The following is a 22,150-nucleotide window of genomic DNA, read 5'->3' on the forward strand; positions in this document are numbered from 1 at the left end:
AACTTTTTTTAAAAATATTTGTTAATTATTTAGAGAGGAAGTGATAGAGACATTCCATAATTCTCCAGCCACCTTATTAGAAGGCAGTATCAAACTTGTTGAAACGCTTTACTAAGATCTAATAGCAAAGCCATAGTATAAAGAACTTTTTCCAAACAAACGAATTTGAAATGATAAAGTTGATGGTATCATTTTGTGTATTTTTATCTAAGCGAATACCAAACTCAACTTCAATTATCATTCCCACATTATAATGCCCATAATCAACTTTGATTTTTACCTTGCGTAAATTGTTTATGTCAATTGTTTTATATAATTTTCTCTTTCTACTAAATATTATTATTATTAACAATGATAATAAAAAAGCGCTTATCATTCATTCTGGAGAATAAAATATTTTATTGTAAAAAAGAGTTCTATCACTAAATTTCCTTTTACCTCATGTATCTTTGTGTTGTTTATGTTCTCCAACGTTAATGCTAAAAATTACGGTATATGCAGATAAGTAACAAAAAACAAATTTTGTATTTGCGTATGATTGTTTGTAGTCACGTGTATGTATTATAATGAATATGATTATTTGTTACATATTCGTTTTTTATATGTACATTTGGCCTAGTGATTGATGATCTATTAGTATTTGGGTTTACATGTCACAGATATTAACAGCGACACGAACTAAGTCATAGTGAAATGTCTGGTAGTCAAACTGTAGTTTTAGTGAAGTTTGTGTTTGGTATATTAGTTTGTTTATATTTGTTTTTAGAGTTTTAGATGCAATTTTAAGTTATGACTAATATATTTTCTAACTTTATTAATATTTCCATAATGATTTAAATTCAAGATGTAAAATGTAACATGAAACTTCTAATATAAAAAAGATTAAAGTGACGGAATAAAACTTTGTGAGAAAAATTAATGCTTATTGTCAAAATGGAACTGATCTAGTTTGTCATAGCCGAATTGTTGTTATAAAATCGGTCGAATGAACAGACATTTGTAAAATGTTTAATTCATTTTAAAAATTTGTTCGTATTGTTGAAGGTAAAAAAAACTCAAATGGCTGGATATATATATATATATCCATTATTTCATCCGTGTGGATAACACCTCGTTATTATTACATTCTATAAAATTGGCCCAATTTATAATCCGTTCGAGCGTGAACAATTTGTAGCGTTAATTAAAGGATATTTTGCAACAAAGCCGAGAAAGGACGTGGAAAATGAATATTTGGACGGAGCGAAATCTTCTTTCTTTAATAACCCTTTCTCTCGGCACCGTTGTTTTATTTGTACAGCGCCAGTGATCACTGATCTGAAAAATTAAAGTGTTATTTTCTACAGCCAATAAAACTCCAAGATGAAAAAGAAATGGCATAAACGTTAATATTAAATGTTGCCTATCAATCTCAATTAATCAATTCTCTTATACAATTGGATGAATTTAAATGCATATACAATGGATACATTTAAATGTATAACAAAAAGAAAAAACTGATTTAAAAAACACTATCTTGGTTTATATCTTGGTTAAAACCTTACATAAATGCATCATCTCTACGATAAAAATCAAATTTGCTAGACTACAATGTCTTTTCGTCGCAATAATACTTTTTATCTTTTTCCATTCATCATACAAAATTCCAATCACAACCGTGACTTCCTTCGTGATGAGATTCAGACATTTTAATGAGAATAAATGAAAGCACAAAATGACTAATGATATTACCCGACAAGATGAAAAAAAAGTTTACCATCGATCATAACGGTATGTGTTAAATCATGTTGACTTGATAATTTTGTATATTCATAAACAAATTTTGAATGAACATTTAATATGCTTTGTAATAAATTATGTAAATTTAATAATAAAAAAGGATAATTTGAACTGGTATATCTTTCAGCTTGACGATTTTAATTCGTTTTAAATTAAAGTAATACCTGTTCATTCTGTAGGTCTTAACGAGCGCGAAGGGCTAAACGGCTTTATAATACCTTTTACATATTATTACGAATAAAAATTTCATTGGCTATGCCGGAATTTGAACCCAGAACGACTAGCATGGTCAATAAGAGCTGGACGCCGTAACCATTCGGTCGGTCTCCTCGGTTGACTTCGACAAAAAAGGCACGGATTGACCTGTAATATCAACTGCATTAAAAATGATAATTGTGGCATGAGCTGTTTATATCAGTTTTAATGACCGTGTTGCATTTCATGATTAAGAAATAATCACGTAATAGTGTTGAATGAAACAATTGTTCCATACATTGTGCTATAGTTCCGCGTTACGAATGTTTGCAAATATTTGTTGTAAAGAAATTCCTAGTCGAATTAAACGTAAGAAGAAAATCTCTACGTTCTAATTTCCAAGCCCTATTAGAGAGGCGTTTGTACATTAACGGCCGCAAAATACCTAAACGGCCCGTCTAAATCACGTGAACGTTGACCACATTAAATTAAATTTTCAACCGGCGAGCTGCAGACCCCAACTCTCCTCTTTGCCGGATTTTCAACTACTTGAGCCACGAAAACGCCTCGGGGGAGAAATGTTTGAAATAATTAATTCGGACGAGACCCCTCCTGTGAGCAGTTACATGGCCGCCGGGATTGTATAACATCCGGTATTTTAGTTCATTTCCAAGAGAACAAGGATCTTCGGGGTCTTCATACTGGGCGAGGAGCTGGATTTCAAACATTCCGTTTCCTAGAGCTGAATACTCATTCGCAGACAAACTGAATGCCTGTCATATTAACATACTATTATCCCACCTGTACTATATTAGTAAAACATAAAACCTAAGTTAAATATGATACATCATTAACATATCAACAAAGTTCAGCTGTAGTAGGCAGAATATTAAATAACAACGAAAATTATTAAATAATATTCAGATACAATTTAATTGTTTATTTAAAGAATAAAAATACATCTTTCTATGTTTACTTGTAGGAAGAGGGTGGCCAGTAAATCTACGCTTCCAAACACGTACCCCATTAATTACCGAATATAACATATATTTAGTATTACCACTATATAGGGCTATTAGGAAAACTGTATGCTTAGAAATGATAAATGATGGAATGAGTGTGGTGTTCAATCCTTTTTAAAAAGATAGTTCCTACTCACAGTAAGTTTATAGTTTTAAGGTGGGATCTTTTTGTATTTCTTTACACTCATCACCTTACTGTGAGTAGGAACTATCTTCTTAAAAAGAGCTGAATGCTTTTGAAACAATAAGGTTTAAAAAAATCATGCTTTTATTATTTAGTACAATTTATAGACACAAGAAAAATAAACAATGCACCTGTTATATCCAACGTTGTAAATAACATCAACAATTAACAAAAAAAATTTACATATATTTTTAAAAATACCTGTGCTTATTAGTTTTACGTTATGTAATAAGAGGTTTGAAAAATGGTAACAATAATTACATTTACTTGTCCTTACTCAAATATTCTCTTATAGAGGTACTCTGAGTGAATGCATTATTACAAGTATTTATCAACTTAAAATGTTCCAACGTTTAGAAGGTAGTGGCTCTGTCCTGGAAATCAAAGGAATTTTGTTTTGAGGAAATCACAAAATATGATTGCAGGGAGTCGCTTCTATATTATTTTAAAATAAAAAAAAATATATTAAAAGGAAAAAAGTGCAATAATTTAAATTAGTCATTTAAGGATTTAATTGATTTCATTCTTTCAATTCCATAATTAATAATTTTCTGCCTTTTCGCTTCAATAAACTATCAGATCTTTTTATTACCTAGTTAGTTTTACGATGAAATTATACGAAACTATGCTTAAATATAACTCGTGTTAATTATTGCTACTAGGTTCGGTTTAATATTTCCAACCCGGTTGTGCTGAAATTAAGCCGAATTGCTGACTCTGAAGGGTTTCGATCAATCTCGCGCTCTATTTCTCCCCACATTAACTCTACCGTGTGTTTAACACAGGGTCGTTAAACACAAATAAACAAACCGCGGGAGGCTAATAATCTGAAATGTCCCAAGATGATGATGGTCTGTGAAAATTAATCCGCCCCTCCTAGGAAACGGATTTTCAGCTCAGAAGAAATTTGCAATGCAAACTCTAAAAGATCACTATTGCAACTTATAAGATATTATAAAGACAGAAATTAGTTAATTTCAACTATACTGAAACAAACTCCTTAGAGAATTATTTTCAAAGCAAGTAAATTATTATTCAGTTAGAGATAGATTTTTCTTAGCTAAAAATAACATAATTTTCATGGTTTGGGCTTACAATGTTCAACACATTATAATAACTTTCAATACTGTTGTAAACAATAAACTAATAATATAATAATTGGTTATTTGAATGTCTTTTGCGTGTTGTTTAATAGCCTATCATTGTTTAAATAAAACAAATAAAATGAGTGAGTGAGGGAGAGAGAGAGAGAGAGAGAGAGAGAGAGAGAGAGAGAGAGAAAGAGAGAGAGAGTGAGAGAGAGAATGANTATATATATCTTTATTATCCATCATTCATTATTTCTCTATATATCGCATTCTCTCTCCACCTCCCACTCACTCTCTCTCTCTCTTTTTTCTTTCTTCCTCTCTCGTTTTTAAACTGGTAGGGGAAGAAAACGGGATAGGTTGAAGTTTAATGCTCCCTCTCTTTATCATATGTCACGTGCCTAAATCAAAGCATTGATTGCCTTTGTCATGTTCTTTAGAAAAAGGGGCTGTTCTCCAATATATTTCGTCCTTTCGCAGAAAAAAAAACTTTACTTGAGCATATTCTATTTTCTCACATTGCTGAATTGACTTCACCTTTTACCGCGTATACCGAATGGCAATTTAACCGATAATATCTCACGAGTAGTCGGATTTTCAAATCTATCTATCCGAGGAAGAGCATTTTGTTTCCCTTTACCTTAGGGAAGGTAATAAACCTATCGGCTTGCTTCGCCTGGGGTGTTTTACCCGTATCAGAGGTTTTCTTGTTCTCACTTTGTACCTCGTCTTTCAGGAAACTTTTGAACGTTCCGTAGAAAAGTTCTGGCCCTATGAGGGATGTTCTCGTCCTACGCTCCCTAATTTGCGAAGTGATCAACTACTTCTTTCTTTACCTTTCTGCAATGAAACATGTATTGATCTATCAATTTAGTGTATTAGTCTAGTTGTTATAATTTGATGCAATTAACGTCCTGTTACAACGGTATGAAGAAATAATTTATATTATTTCTTAATAGTGATATGATCATGTAAGTCAAAACTATATTCGTTTGTTTCAATTTATTTAACATTTTACCATCAATTCAATCAATCGTTCGGCGAACAATTTGTTTCCTTTAATTGACAACCACAGAAATCGGCCTTTCCATTGGCAATCTTTATACACTTACTTTGTGGTATGCACAAACAATGAAAAAGAAACCTACAAGATCTTTCAGAAGAAGAAATTAATAAATACGTAATTAAAATAAAAGACAATCAAGAGGAAAGTTAATTTAATGTTTCTTCACGTAATACACAAGAGCCCATTGTTACCATCTTTATGTTTACATTTACTACATCGTGCATTATTCGTCATACCAGGAAAAAGGGTTCCTCCCGACATGTCATAATTTCTGAATGATTAGATGGTAAATATTAGTCTTAGGTGAGAATAGTTTTAAATTCAATTTGATTTATCAATTATTTTCCAAGNTTTTTTATTGCTAGTACGCACACGAACTAATTTTTGTACAGCTCATAACGCTGATTTTGCGCGTGTTTATACTACAAAAATATATATATATATTTCATAAGAAGGTAAAATACCTTATTGTCGGTAACAATTGACCTATATAGACATTTAATTAAGAAATGACAGTGAAATGATTCCTTGAGTTTGCAGTTTAATTAAGCAGAAGTTCGCTCTATTAAGAGTATCCTGTATTGCTTAAACGCGGTTTTAGCTATCACACGCTTTTCGACGTATGACAATCATCAGTAGTGCTGCTATGTAATTTTTGATTAGTCAGATTTTTTACTATGTTCCAAAGTTCTTGATAGGTGAAAAGTGTCTGTCTACATCTCTTACAGATTAATCAAAGGTGTATTTTGTTGATCAATCGATTATTGAGACCTTTGCATATTTCAATGGGCTACATAGTGTTTGCAATAATTTCCCTCATTTGGATGAGGTGCTGTGATGTTTTTATTCATTTTTAATGTAATGCGCATTTTTATTTTTATTTTACGTTCATTTTTCTTCCTTTAATGTATGCAAACTTAATCTTTGCACACATACGTATGGTACAGAAATGTAGAGTTTATATTGTGGAAGGGGTGATTTTACAATAAAATTATAATGTGTTACGAAAACAAACAAAGCGTGACGCAACCCATGCAATATTGTCCCGAGGTCGCAATTACTAAGGCAAACAAATATACGTTTAAATATAAGCAGAGGGTGAGGCACCCTATCAGACTCGCGTAATTCCCTCGGCTCGCCGTCCGTTCATTTGCACCCCTTTTCACCAGCCCTCTAGCGACTCAGACAGACGTAATCGAGAGCTGACAAACATGCATTTGTTACCTTCGTCGGGACTGGTACAAATACTCGAATGACGCTGTCCGGATTAATTCGATAAGACGTTACAAAAAAAGCTCCTAAAATTGTAATATTGAGAAGAAAGTTCGAAGCTGTTAACGAAAGTTAACCCCAATAAAACTTCACGAAGCTACGCATTTATTGGCTATCCCTTGGTCTGTGTGAGCTGATGATCTCCACCAAACATTTTAAAGTGTTTTCGCAGTGATTGTCGCCTATTTGGTACTGGCCATTCCAATCGCCAGTACCCTGTTCATTCGACTTATCATTAGCATTAGTAGCGATCAACGTGGCATTCGATTTCACAATTGTGAACGATAATACTCCAGTGCCGGCAAAACCTGCTCGACTTTCAGCAACGGTAACAGTGCCGAGCGTTCCCGTGGTATACGCTCTTCCGGCGATACACCAATAGTGCCATGTTTGCTTGTATTAGCCACAGAAAGTTAAATCCTGTCTTATGCTCTCGATTAAGTGAGATAATTTTCCAATAAAGGTCATCTTAGAAGGCTAATGTTCTAACCATCAATGATGCAGTTTTATGATGTATCTATTGCTAGAAATGATGAATGGTGGAGTGAGTGCGGTGTTCAATGCTTTTTAAAAAAGATAGTTCCTATTCGCAGGAATTTTAAAAGAGGTCTATTGTATCATTTTATACAAAATCGTTAATAGAATTGTCGGTAAGTTTTTGCTTTATGAATTTAGTACATTCTTCAACGGGGACATTTGTGAATAAATTGGTAACGTCAAATGACTAAAACACAATTGTATGGTATATTGAGTTATTTAATTCTTTTATCAATTCTAAAGAATTGTTAATACCGAATGCAAGTTTGAAATTGGTGTGTTTTATATATTTTACCAATTGTACTTGCAAGTTTATGGCATGGGGAATTATAAAAGGACACTACTGGTCTTTTAAGTTTGTTTTCTTTGTGAATTTTGACTGTATGGTATAATATTGGGGGTTTCGGGTGGCTTTACTGTGAGTAGGATTTTTTTAAAAATAGGATTGTGTCTATTTCTGTAAAAATTTCACAAGTTTTATTTTTTCCAAAATTCTTATTATGTTTTACTATGGGATTCAAAAAGTAAATAATTCAATTATGGTATGGTATGGTATGGTCTCACTGATCGGTACTTCCGAGTCATTGAAGGATCGGCGTCTTCCCCAAACCACCTTCTCCTTGCTGGTGTTCCGCAGGGCAGTGTTCTGGCGCCCGTACTGTACCAAGTGTACAAGGCAGACTTCCCATCCCATCCTCAAACTACCACTCTAACCTTTGCAGACGATACAGCGATCCTCTCAAGCAATTCTGATCCAGTCATTTCCAATCGAAACCTTCAAGAACACCTCACACTACTGGAATCATGGTGTAAAAAAAAAGACTCAAATTCAACCCAGAAAAATCCACCCACATAACTTTCACCCTCCGCAAAAAGATCCCTCCTCCAGTCTACTTCAATCAAATACCCCTCCCAATTGCGGACAAGGTGCGTTACCTAGGACTATACATTGACAAACGTCTGACGTGGAATCCCCACACACGACTGAAACGACAAGAAGTTATGAAACGTTACAGAGCACTTTCACGACTTCTTGACAGACGTTCTAACCTACCTCTCTTAAACAAAAGACTACTTTATATCACCCTTGTGAAGCCAATATGGACTTATGGACTGGAAGTGTGGGGTTCAGCCAAACATTCCAATATCCTACGCATCCAAAGAGCCCAATCCATCATCCTCAGAAAAATCCTTAATGCTCCCTTTTATGTGTCCAACGACACTACCCATAAAGACCTAGATATTCCTTTTGTCCAAGATGTAACCTACTCCCGTTACCAAAAATTTTTCACAAACCTCCCAACGACTATAAATCCTCAAATTCAAATCCTCTCATCCCGACGAATTCCTTCCAACCCTCTTCGCCGACTAAAAAGACGATGGCCACGGGATCTTCTATCCAGTGACAATTGAATAAAGAATAGTTAGGAGTACTACCGGTGGGTAGTTTCTCCACTCTTGTTTTTCTTAATATTTATTCATACATTATTACTAGATACCAAAATGCAGGTAGTTGTAATATACAATTAAAAAAATTTAAAAAAAAAAAGGTATGGTACGGTATGGTGGAAGGGATGCTGGGAAGCGGGGCGTGTATTCCCCAGGCACTGCAGCCTTCTGGCTTATTGTAACTTCCCAGTTCCCTAGTTTAGTCAATAGACTCAATCCTTCTTCTCAGAAGTATCAGGTCATAGACTGTTATTGCTGCAATTTGGTTCCCTGAGTCTTTTTCGTACGTTAGGTTAAACCTCCATTGAGCTGTTGCTTCGCATTCGAAGATGATATGAGTGGCTGTTTCCTCCTCCTCATTACATAATCTGCAAATGGGGTCATCGCTGTATATACCCATGTTGTGTAGATGTTTTCTCAGATACCAGTGACCGGTTAGTAGTCCCACCACTCCTCTGAGTTTTGCCCTCTCCAATTGCAGCAGTGTTTTTGCCAATTTTGGTGAGGGTTGTTTCAGCATAAGTTTACTATGTCTAGCACCGCTAGAGTTTATCCACTTCTCTCTTTGTTTTGTTTGGATCCATTCTGCGATGGAGGAATCTATGTTTGTTTTTGTTATCCCAAGGATAGGTTCGGGGCCTATGTATGGTCTTGCAGATCCTCTTCTGGCCAGTTTGTCCGCCTCTTCGTTACCCAGAATTCCCCTGTGCCCTGGCACCCAAGATATCATCAGGTTGTTGTGTTCTCCCAGGTTTTGGAGATTTTGGATACATTCACTGACTAGTTTTGATGTAATTCTTTTACATGCCAGTGCTTTAATAGCTGCTTGACTGTCTGATCTTATGAGGATTTTTTTGTCAGTGTAACCTCTTTTGAGATTTTCCAGGACACAAGCATTGATGGCATGTATTTCTGCTTGAAAGACCGAAGTATACTTCCCTAATGAGTTTGATTGCTCATATTTTGGGCTTGTACAGAAAACGCCTGATCCGGTTCCTTCGTTTGTTTTGGAGCCATCCGTATACCATGTCATTGTATCTGATGCTTTCCTGTGTTCTTCCTCTCCTTTATAGTCTGTTGAGACTTTATAGAAAGTTGTGAAGATTGTTTCAGGGATCATGTAATCAGTCCCCATTTCTAATAATGGGTGTCTGATTTTGAATAATTCAATTAACGCATTATAATAATAGGAATGCTCTTTGAAAAATATTTTTGTATTGATTTTGTAAAGGGGAACTTATGTAACAACCAAGAGTATGACAATGCAAGTTCTTCCTTTCTAAACTCTCAATGTTTATGAAAAAATTCCATTCTACGAAAATGAGCGTGGAAATAGCATGGGGCCTTAGTTGTGGACAATGGCGAAGTATTGTATTGTCCTTTTGTTGAAAAGAGAACCGAGGCTTACTGACAATGTTGTCCGAATCAATCGTCACCCTTTTGTGAGGCTTGCATTTAGCTCACGTGTGCTCTCAGCCGATGGTTTTTGCCTCAGGGAACCCTTTTCGCCAGATTTAACACGATTTTCACCGATAGGACAATAAATACTTTCGGCGCATAATTAATTGGAATGGCAGCCGTGGGACTGTTGTTCTAAAATCACTTCCGGCTTCTGTTTAATCAAATGCCTTCATCATTTAGCAAATTCCCAACGGGATTCGACTCGTGAAGATATTCGAGCCCCTTCGAGAAACCGGCAGTAATTACGAGAATGATTCCATTCTCCCTCTTGAACGGCAACGCAGACACTGCTAGCGAAACGCACAAAGCCCGTTGAGCTTCAGTGATTGAGAATGAATTTTACTGGAAATTTATCAAAGAAGCCAAGTGATTCACTCCTTATAAGTGAAATTCCAGGCATATATACAATTAATGATAGGCATTCTTCACTACACTGTTCCAGTGAACCGTTAACTCCTTAACACCGAATGGCAATAAGCTAGACAAATTCAGCAAGGAGGTATATATTCAGGAATGGTAAATATTCCTTTTGTATAGAATTATTTTTTAAAAAGTAATTCTAGAATTATCTGAAAATTATCAAATATTTGAAAACGAACAAAATTGAATCATTGATAAGAAGCTTAAAAAACTAATTACTAAAGGATGTATAAAATATTAACTGCAAGGACTCAAATATCAGTGCATTTAAATTTATTTTAGCAATAAATAAATTAAACTTGTGTTGTCTAAGATTATATATAAATAATTGTAGACAATAAGGCCTTAGTTTGGTCGTAATTGGCCATTTTGGCCTGCCCATCCTTGCTGGTTTGGCCTGTAATAGAAGTTGCTGCGGCATCCCACTGTCCTCAGTGCTGGGTCAAAAAAGTTGCCACCCTTAGTATTGTAATTATCTCTTAGGCAATCCTCCAGGGGATCTGTTTTTAGCAACCTTGTTGCGCGCGCAAGTGTGTGGATGCATCATTTTTGTGATATCTCATGAAACGCTTAGAATATTGTGCTAATAATATTTTATACAAACTAAACATTAAATAAAGACATGTATAAATTGGCAATATATTTTTGAACTTGTTAAAAAAAATCATATTTACAAATTTTCGTTTAAAGTTACAGATTTTCAAACTCGATATTTTTGGCAAATTACATAAAAATCATCGAGCAATGAGAAGGTTCATAGATAGCCAAAATATGTCTTAGGGTGTAAAATTCTGTGTATGTTTTTTATATGGTGTGTTTGTAATTTATATTTTCAAATTTATTTTGGACATATATTATCAATTAGTTACAATTTACATATGAATTTCGGTATTGTAAATCTTATGTTTTGATACAGTTTAGTATTGCAAATTTAGTCTTAGCATTTTTTCTTGATGACTGTGTTGTTTTAAGTGAACGAAAATTTCCAGTTTGTAATTTATGATGCTATGTTTCATGAAAAGGCAAAACAAATGTTTTCCGTGTTTTTGTCCAAAGTTTGTAAACTTTATTTGGAGTAAAAGAGACGGTTGGCCAAATCATGTAACATTCATTCCGGCCTACGTTATTTGAGTTCATTCATAGCCTTGCTAGTTAGGCGTTCAAAAGCCGGAATTAAGCGGCATGTAAATGAGGAGGCGTTTAAACAAATCAACAGTGTATTCCGATCGGCAGAAAATCCTCCGGAATCCAATTTCAGACGGCTATTTGCACAACTTATTTGTTTAAGTCGGGGAGTGAGTCTTATTGGGGCTCAGGAGCAAGGGGATGGAAAATTGACAAAGGTCGAATATCCCAGGGGCGCAGTGCAAGAAACAATAAAACAGTAATAAAGCTATGGCTGTAATCGCGATCTATAGTTGGTGCTCCCTTACGACTTACAAAGCCTTCTCCCCCGTTTGAAACGGATACGCTTTACCTCTCGTCTTTGTATTATTACACATATATATTGGCAATATTGCAGGGGTTAAGAGGCTTTTAAACATTAAGGCCGCCCACTACAGATATCGGTTTTTTTCTTAAGAATAAAATCTGGAAATTTCAAACAAAAATTATACCACTAGAATTATTACTTAACCCAGATTTTTGTAGAGAGTTGTAACCATTACCATTTTTTAAGCATTATCTGCAATAACTAAATACATGTGAAGTTTTCTAGGTACAGCAAGTTTAAAAAATCAATCTAACACGAATTCAAAAACTATTGCCAAAAAACTTTTCATTTAAAGATAAATCAACTAGAAATTTTATGATTTGTTTAAATAATAATTTAACGAGCTAAAAACTAAAATAGCAGTATTTAGAAAAAGGCTAGAACAGAGGTGAAATTAGTTTTTCAAACAATTCTGTAATTAAAATACTGATTTAATATCATCGTTACATACCGAAAACGTTTAGAACAAATAGTAAAAGAAAAATTAAATTCATTTATTTTGTAGTAGGTTATTCAATCAGTAGCCTGGAGATGTTAATCAGACTAAAAGGTTCTTGTGATCATTATTAAAGAGTTAAATTTGTCCTAAAAATGTAAGATATTTTCAAAAAGAAATAACTGGTAATTATTCAATTCTATAGTTTTCATGTTTCACACATTTTTGTCAAACCATTCAACCCTGTATTCACACACAACAGGGCAAACTGCCAACTAATGGTACAAATGCTTAATTTATTTCACTGTATAAAGTACATAAACCTCTAAGCATCCGTCCGTGTTACATTACGGCTCATACTTATTTATTTCCCTCTTAACACAAACTCTATTTTAATGAAATTTAAGTTGCTATTGTCAAACAAACAATGGTTGGCTATAAACATTGAAAACGCCACAGCGGAACTTTATATAATTTTAAACATAAACTTTTTAAAAAGAAAACAAGATCGTAATTTAATTTACGATCATTTAAACTAACTAGATGTTTATTCTGAATGTCTTTATGGTTGAATATTTTTATGTCAAATTTCTTTGTGGAGTAGGCCGTGTTAGAAACAAAGATTGAGGGTGTCCGATAATTTTAGTCTGCCTGTACACGCTGTTCACTACCTAATCTACTAAACTACTGAGATTTTCTAATTTAATCATTTTTGCATGGTTAAGAATATTTCTTATTAATTAATTTAAACGTAACTGCAAGTAGCCCGAAATTGCAAGAAAAATCTGATTCGACTTGATTGATGTGAATGAACTATGAAAATAACTTTCTTCTTAAATACTATAATATCTACACATGAATAACGCAACATTAAAAAAAGTATATTTTACAACAACTTAAACACTCTGTGGAACGATTTTTATAAAATTAAGGTGTTCCTCTAAACAACGCAAAAATACCTTTAAGCTTATTGTTCCCTATCATGAAGTGCCAATAAAATTGGTTGTTATAAAAATTTTAACAAAATGTGATAAATTATATGTAAATACGTAAATGTGATTTAGTTTTTCGTTGTATAAATGAAATTTTAGAAACAGGAGTTTTTCAGTTTCATTAATTCTTTAAATATTATGCACTTATAAATAAAATGTTGTCATTTATAAATCGTTAATCGTTAATAGTTATAATTACATCTTTGGTCATCTTGAAAATAAACAAACACAAACGGAAAATGTCGAAAATAATCATTATGCAAAGAGGTTCAAATAAAGTCTCCTCTGAAATACTTTGGGCTTATTGTTCACTATCATGATAACAAAAGCGAATGATTTAAATATTATAAACTTGATATAAATTATATGTAGATGTAAAAATTTTCCTTAGTATTTCTTTATGTAAATGGAATTTTCATATTAAGATAAGCGAAAAAATATAGCACGTATAAGGTTTTCTCTACTGAAACACTTAATCTCTCAGTTAAAAAATGTCGGTTTTTGTCTATCAGACTTATTTCTGCTTAACGCTATCTTTATTCGTTGGCCTGGGTTATAAGCAAGGTGAGATCACAAAAAACTCTTTCATCTGGAAGATTACGAGATTTTTTCATATCTGGCTTAGAGGGTGGATAGTTTTGCCATTCAGATCGTCATATTCCGCCTACTCTCGCTGTTTCGTTCACAGAACGTTTCGCATTAACCTTTTCTTCATTGATTTGATACACCTGACGGTTCTGAGATTTTTTCGTCATGTTGCAGGGAAGTCATTCGGTCGATTCCGATCATTATGGTCCCTTCATTCTCGTTTAGACTATCAGACCTGTTTGAAATTAACGCTATCTCCAGTGATTGGTTATGGTTGTAAGCAAAGTTAAATACGACATAAATTTACTTCCACTTAAACGTTAAATTTAACACGTTTATAGGCAATATTTTGGAATATCATCGGACCTGTGCGTAGTCTTTTGGCAGCGAGCACAAATCGCTGTACCGGTACCTCAGGGCTACAGGGATTTTCAAATGTATATAGTTTATGTGTGTTTGTGCTGTACTTGTGTAGTGTGTAAAGTGTTTGTGTCGTGTTTATGTTAATATATTAGGATGAATGTAATTTATTAGCGTGAGAGGAAGGGGTTATTTACCCCTCCCCGAGGAATATCGAGTACTCTGGGGTGATTGAGTGACGTCTGGAGAGTACAAGTAAGTTATCAGAACGAATGGAGTGGATTTAAACCCTGCCCTGAGGAATATCGAGTACTCTGGGGGAGTGAATGTGACCAGACTTCTATGTTTGTGGCGATATATTGTTATGTATTGCATGCTGTATATATATTCTTAAATTGACAACCTGAGATACTAACAAGAGGCTAGCATTTTAAAATAAAGACGTAATATACAAGTAAAAGCAGAGACAGTAACTAGATCGAGATGCTTAAATGGCTGCAGTTCAATACAAAATACGCGAGAAAAACAGGAAATAGAAGGAATACACGCGGAGAGCCGGCGATGACCTCAGCTGTTTGTCGGCCCATAAACCCCCCACNTATATATATACATCGATGTTGCGGGGTAGGTAGTTTGGTTGGTGTCTTACATCATGGTCGACCTGCTTCCCTGTTTGATCAGTGAAAGATTTATTTCTGCTTTACGCCATAAAAAGAGCCAAAAAATGGCGAATATCACGAAAAACCGTTTAAATTTCGATTTTTGACGGAAACCGCGATATTAAGGATACTGGAATGTTAGAATGTTTGGAAAAGTTGTAGCAAACTGTATATTAGTTACTCAGATAAATTAGTCTTACGGATGAATAGTACACAAGACTCTTAAAAATTTAGGGACTGCAATATAATTTGCGGGGTTAACACAATCGTATTTTTTGAACTAATAGTTTATATTAAAACATGGCTGATCTGAAAAATTTCAAAATTAGAGTGAACTAAAACAAAAAAAAGTGACTTTGATATTTTATTAAACAACTATAGTTTATTTTCAAAACTATTTAGATAGCCAACAACAATCGTCAGTTCACAGCTTTATAATATTCGATGTTCGCAGTTCTCATGTTATATTTACTGAAAGAGAAAGCCGGTCTCATACTAACCTGAGAAATCTTGAAAAATAATAAGTAGCCGGAAAGATAAGGCTTAACATTATGCTTAATTAAAAAGTGGTCGTGATAGGACGTACGGGATTTGCCACATATATAACATATATAACACTTAGATAAGCAGAAATAAGGAAAAAACGTTCGTTTTTCAAATATTGTCATGTGAGCAAAATATAATTACAGGTGTTCAATTAGAATTGGTTATAGTATCTTTTATTGATCTTTTACTCGGCATATTTTCCCCAGTTATCTTTATTATTTTATAAGGAAGTTTTAATTTTTTGACAAAACAGCGTTTTTCTCAAAGTTTTCTTCCTAAAGATATGACTTCTCACGTGGAATCGCCGTAAGAAATCAGCATTCGCGGCACGCTGTAATTAGCCAGAATCCTATTAAAAAATTTACCCAATTGGTTCGGCTTAAAGTGGGGATCGATAGCGTTTTATCAGGGCGCAGTGCGGGACTGGAATTCCCACAAAGATCCCCCAAGGGTGTCCGGTGGTGGGTTGGGGTGGGTTCTGAGGTGCAATAAAACTCAGTAAGACCGTCTTAATAGCCGAGGTTTCTGAATAACTGTGTATTACTCTTTTATATCTCCCTGCATTTCTAGATTTTTAAATATACAACAAACAGTTTGTAAAAATCACGAAATTAGGGTATGTGGTTTCACTTTGTGTCAATGACGGTTCTATTCAAATTTTGTTGTTTACAACGATACGGATTTCGAACAAGTAACTCAAGCTCAATAATGAAAATTTTAAACAACTACAATAAATTTACTACAACTATTAACTAGTACACGCCATACAGTTACCATTCCAATTTAAGTTTATCTATTTATTGGGAAACGAGTATTTTTATTGTGCAATTACCTTTTTTTGTTATTATCAAATAACTAAAGTTTAATTTTACTATTTTTTTACACATTTGGAGCCTTGGGCATTTGTTCCTTTATCACTTAAACTTTCGTATATTGTGTTAATCTCTGCTGATGGATTCTCTAGATTTTCGTTTCTTTTATGAAGTAGAGAAATCTTCTCAGAGGTATGGTATGAAAAATATCATGGCATAAGAACGTGTTTCGCAGGTACCTTTTCCGAGCTATTGCTGAGCTTTAACATAGGATAAATTTTGTCGTCTCTATCTATTTTAGACATAATCAACCGTAGCCAAAGGTCGATAGTCCCACTTTTTAAGGAAGTATTTTATTAGAGCATGTCCTGTAAACATATCGGTTCTTTTTCTGTTAAGCAAGATTTTTTCGCTTTTATTAATTTATCCGTGAACAATTTAAAATTACTAGCAACTAATTTGAAATAAACAACACTTTAGCAATATTATCGCATTTCTTGAATGTAGGATTTTTTTTCTGTTGACGTTTAGAACCGTCGTTTAGGGTTTGTTTGATTCATGTACAGAGGGTTCATTCATGTTTTCTGACTACTCAAATCAAGTTGCTAAGGTAGTGAAAGGACTTGGTACGTACAAAATACCATAGTGCATAATGATATGGTACTATTAGTCGAGAATGTCAAGGAATCATAACAAATATTGGATGGTAAAAAAGGTGGTATTATTCATGTCAGGTCAATTAGAGATATATTCTTGTAATATACCTAATACAGTCTTTCATTATGAGCCCTTAACACTGTATGCGATATTATATCCTGCGAGTAAGAGGTGAAATTAGTTTTAAAGAAATTAATTTTTTTTTAAATTATTAAACGTGGATTAAACGAGGAACACACTTACCCGATGCAACGCTATGCGACGCTTCCCGATGCTACCCGACACAAATCCAAAATCCAATTTTCCATAAGATGGTATTACCCCCGTGCACATCTGCCCGATATGTAATTTTCTCGTTATATTAATTCTCGACCAAAATATGTTTTACCGTCAAAATGATGCGTTCTCCACTTCGCATACATCGAGGACAAGTTGGAAGGTTGTTGCCTATTCAAAACCTATTATGGGTAAGCCTGATGCGACCTATTCGCAGCCTAGAGAGAATCACAAGTTCTTTTCTCTCAAGTTCCTCAGTTGGCCATTTATGTACAACTGGCTTAATTTCTTTCATACTATCTCTACAGACATTCCGTCTTGCCGCCCACTTTCATTTGATAATGGAAGGAGAAAAAATTGATCTGTTCTTTGTGGATGGTTTGCAGCGTTCCTTGCATGTTGATCAGCTTTTTCATTTCCATAAATGCCGGCATGACTAGGAACTCAAACGAATACCACATGCTTGTTAAGTGTTCTGATTTCATAGAGATATTTGTGAATTGCTAAGATATATGGGTCAACCGAGAAATTATTTGTGATTGCTTGAGACCACTTTTCGAATCATAGCAAATAATGGCATTACAAATTCCTTGCGATTCCTTTATAATGCTCAATGATCTTCTGATTGCATAAAGTTCAGCTGTATATACGCTAACCTCATTCGATAGAGACCAGCTGAGGTTTTTTAAGGTAATCCAAATTAAACGATATCAAAAATTCGTGAGTTTTTATAAAACTTATTTACTTATGATGATTAGGAAAAAAAATTATCAAAACACCGGAATAACTTTATTTAAAACAAGTTAAACAAACAACTTATTACATGGTTGTGCTCATAAAATTTAAAAAAACAATTTGTTTGAAAGGTTTCCTTAAATTAAGAACAAAAGAGGCGTTGCATCGAATAGACGTACACCCCCTACCAAAACGTGACTAGGAATAGAATAGCATCGGGTAAGCGTATTCCATTCTCACTTTTGACTTTTCCAATTTTCAGTAGTAAATTGGGAATACCAGGATGACCGAAAAATGCCCAAACTATTGGCTCATCATCAAGCAGATCCCCAATGTTTAATTTTATACGATTTCTTGTTACTCAAATTCCGTATAGTGTATTTACTCCTGCTTTTATTGAAAACATTACATTAATAATACAATGAATGAGCAACCCATGAGCTTTCTAAAACTGAATTATTATAAACAATTGAATCGTAGTTTGCGACGATCCTTGTGTTAAGGGCAGTGACGCAATAAATGTTGGTAACGCTATTGTTCAAACAAAGCGGTCAGGCCCATAATTTAATTTATACTCCGTTTTGTCAAAGAGGACAATTTTATGGATCAGTGATCGAGAGAGGGCCACCGGCTCTTGTTGTGGTTTCGAGGGCGATACACACTCAAATTCACGCACGTTGGGAACTGTTTTTGACGGTTGAGGGGTTTGAGGACGGCGGCCAGAATGACGTTTGTTCGCCGATATCGTTTGGTCGATTGGACATTAAACCGGGGAAGCTTTTCCACTCTCGTGTGCATGATTCCTCTGATGTACGTGATATGGGAGAACCGCTGTTGCAGAATATTGGTCATGAATTTCTGATTTTTAAAATAATAAACACAAACTTGGATGAATTGTTTTTTCACGAATGAAAATCCTTATCAATGAATCTTGAAGTGTAAATGAATGTATCTATATGCCATTACCACTTGCCTGGTGACAAAAGAACGTTAACCTCAACAACAATCTTATTCTTTAAAAAAACATTTTATTTTATTTATTTACTTCGGTGTTTTGTATTTTATAACTTTTTTATTGTGTTGGAATTGTAAACATGGAGTTTTAGAGGTGTAATTTTTTTTCGAAAACCAGTAAATAGGCTGACGTTAATTTAATATGAATTTGATTATGTCCATCTAAATTTAATAAAAATGAACATATACATGAAAAAGTATGAACTATTTACAGTACTCACTCTTGTTTATAAGCGTTAATCATCGTCACTGAACTTTTTGAGAACAGTGACGCTTGGATGGAACGGAGCCGGACGGAAGGTTTCTGAAATAGAGGACAGGATTGTCATTGTGATATTTGCTGTACCTGTTTTCGATACTTAGGATACTACTCATAGATAGGAGCACACAATAGTTGGGAGGATTTTAGTTTGTAATGATTAGGTGCGTTGGAACGTTTAGTTGAATCCCATGGATTGATGCCGTATGTTCAATTGGTATGTTAGAATAGTGATATAACGATGGTTTTTTTAATCGTTTATCCAGTATTGGTTTAACACGACGCGTCTGTTGTAATTTTCTTTCAGTTCCGCGTGTGTTCCATGAATGTCGTCTGTCCATGTATAACCGAAGGTAGTGGACCATATTAGCTTTTGGGAGAGGGAACTATTGTAGTGGATTGAAGTGTTGTTACCCTTCGTTCGGTGAAAGTTACATGTTCACTTTTATCATCGTTTATTGTCATTTTTCACTGCATGGACCACTACGCAAGGGATATGTCCTTAGATTACAGGTTTCTGGTTGAGATGAAGAAAATTTTAAGTAGTATCTATTGTTACAGAATGTGTCCTAAAATATTTCCTTGCAATAGCCGGCTGATCGAAAGAAGTCCTTTAAGTAGGATTTTATGGTCAAATAGTATGTAAGTGGGATGACTGTTTTAACCATCTAAAACAGCTCATAGTTACATACCCGATCGAATCTTGATCCTCTTAAAGGAAAACGAGAGCAGCACTCCTTTCGTTCCTAGAGTGGTAGTAGTGTTGTCTAAACGTGATGGTATTGCCGAATAGTAAAATGAGACCATCTGAACACAAACTGGTGGTCAGGGATAAGGTTGGGTATTACAAAACAAAGAAAATGGGCGTAAGCTTTTTCTAGAGGTTCTCCTATTATAGGAAATAAACTAATTTGAAGATAAGATGATGGAAGGTCATGACGGAATCTTCTGGATGGGAAACTATTTTTCCATACGGATGAAATGTATATGGTGCTAATGATAGAATTGTAAATTTAAGTAAGGAAAAGTACATCTTTTGTATGTAGTATCAAAGGGTTTTGCAGTTATTAGGTCAAAATAGATTTCTTTAGGGTTAGATGGCTGATGACAGAATTTTTCTTCCTGGGGTGTAAATTTTTTAGATATTTATTACAAAATCCTTACACCTTTGAAAATAGGTCAAAAATATCGTTAGAGCAAACATATATAAATAAAAACTAAGTAGAAATCCCAATGATAATATTTCAGGTGAAATTTTGTTTTAAAAACAAATATCATTTATCAACATTAACATTTGTAAAGAAACTTGTCGACATGATTGTTGAACTAGGAAAATTTTGTTTGAACGTTAAAAAATGCACACGTAAAATCTAGCTCGCTTTCTCGCTTGTAATTGAAATGCTCCTCATAATGAAAATCACAGAAGTTAATCAAAACCCGGCAAACAATATTCAGTGCTGACATCTATTAATAAAGAATGGAATTACAATTGATACAATCTAAGAAATTCTGGATATTTTTTATCTAGATAGAATAAGACGTCTGGCCGTTTTGTAATCATTAGCCGAATAAATATTCAATTATTATAGCTAATTGATGTAACGGGTTTTTCTGTGCCATTAAATTAATTAAGCCATATTGGATTTAAAACAAGGCTATGTTTCGCTGTTTTTGTCTCATTCATTCTTGAATCCGAAAAACCAATGGCTTATATAATTAATTTTAATTAAATTGTAACGTTTATCCTGGAATTAGTTTAGTTACAGTTTCAAGTAATTAATATTTATTTTCACTGTAGGACTGAACAGTATGACCCATTAACATCCCTTTGTTATACGAATGAAGTGTGTACCTATTTTCGTAGATAAAATTACCAACTTGTTTATTAATATAGCAAATCAGGTATATTTTTCTGAGAAAAAATGCATACATAATGTAATTTAATTTATTGTTTAATCTCTAGTTATTTACACCTTAACCACCATCAATACATTAACAACAAATCTGTGTAGCTTGACGCGTTTGAGCCGTCTGAGGCGTTCGACATCTAACAGGTTGACTGCTTCTACGTTGACGTGGCCTTTAAGCGTTTGATGGCCGTGCTAATAAGGCTTTCTAGTTAGCTTCCTGTACTGTTTCCATTTTGAGTACTGAGTACCAGGATTCATTGACTGTGCGTATCGCGATATTTATGCTTAGATATTTATGAGATTTAAGCAGGTGTCTTCTTGCTTAAGTCGGAAATATCAATCAGAAATGTAGGATTCGATAAGCTTTGAGTAGTTGGGTGATGTAATTATTTAACATCAATTATGATAAGTAGTTTTTTTACATTGCTAGGCTTTATATTATACCTGGCTCTATAAACAAAACGGAAAACAATGTGAAATGATGATAATTTTAGAAATCAGCAATATTACTATTATCTTATTACTTATTAGTCAAAACATTTTTTAACAAATAATAATAATGCGTCTTTTACCATAATAATGTGATAACGTAAAGAAGTAATTAACTCAATTAAAGATTAGTCAATTTATTTTCAAGACGACAAAATGAATAATTTATTTTTTGTCCTGTAGCGTTAATACAAGATACTTATTCCATTATGTTAACTGAAAAATAAATGCCCTAACAATAATTAATTAATGTAATTTATCCATAACGGAATTGGAAGGACGACTAAAGCGATAAAGAACAACTTACATTGTCAAGACCAGTACGTACAATCAAATGACAACTTAATGGCATTAATATATAACTGCATCTATTCATTTATTTAACATTTAATTAATTATTCTTTCTAAGATCTTGGTCGAGATGAAAAAGTTAGTATCACGAGCGGGATTCG

The sequence above is a fragment of the Cimex lectularius genome, unplaced genomic scaffold (assembly GCF_000648675.2).
Source record: "Cimex lectularius strain Harlan isolate CLEC.00 unplaced genomic scaffold, Clec_2.1 scaffold182, whole genome shotgun sequence".
NCBI lineage: Eukaryota > Metazoa > Arthropoda > Insecta > Hemiptera > Cimicidae > Cimex > Cimex lectularius.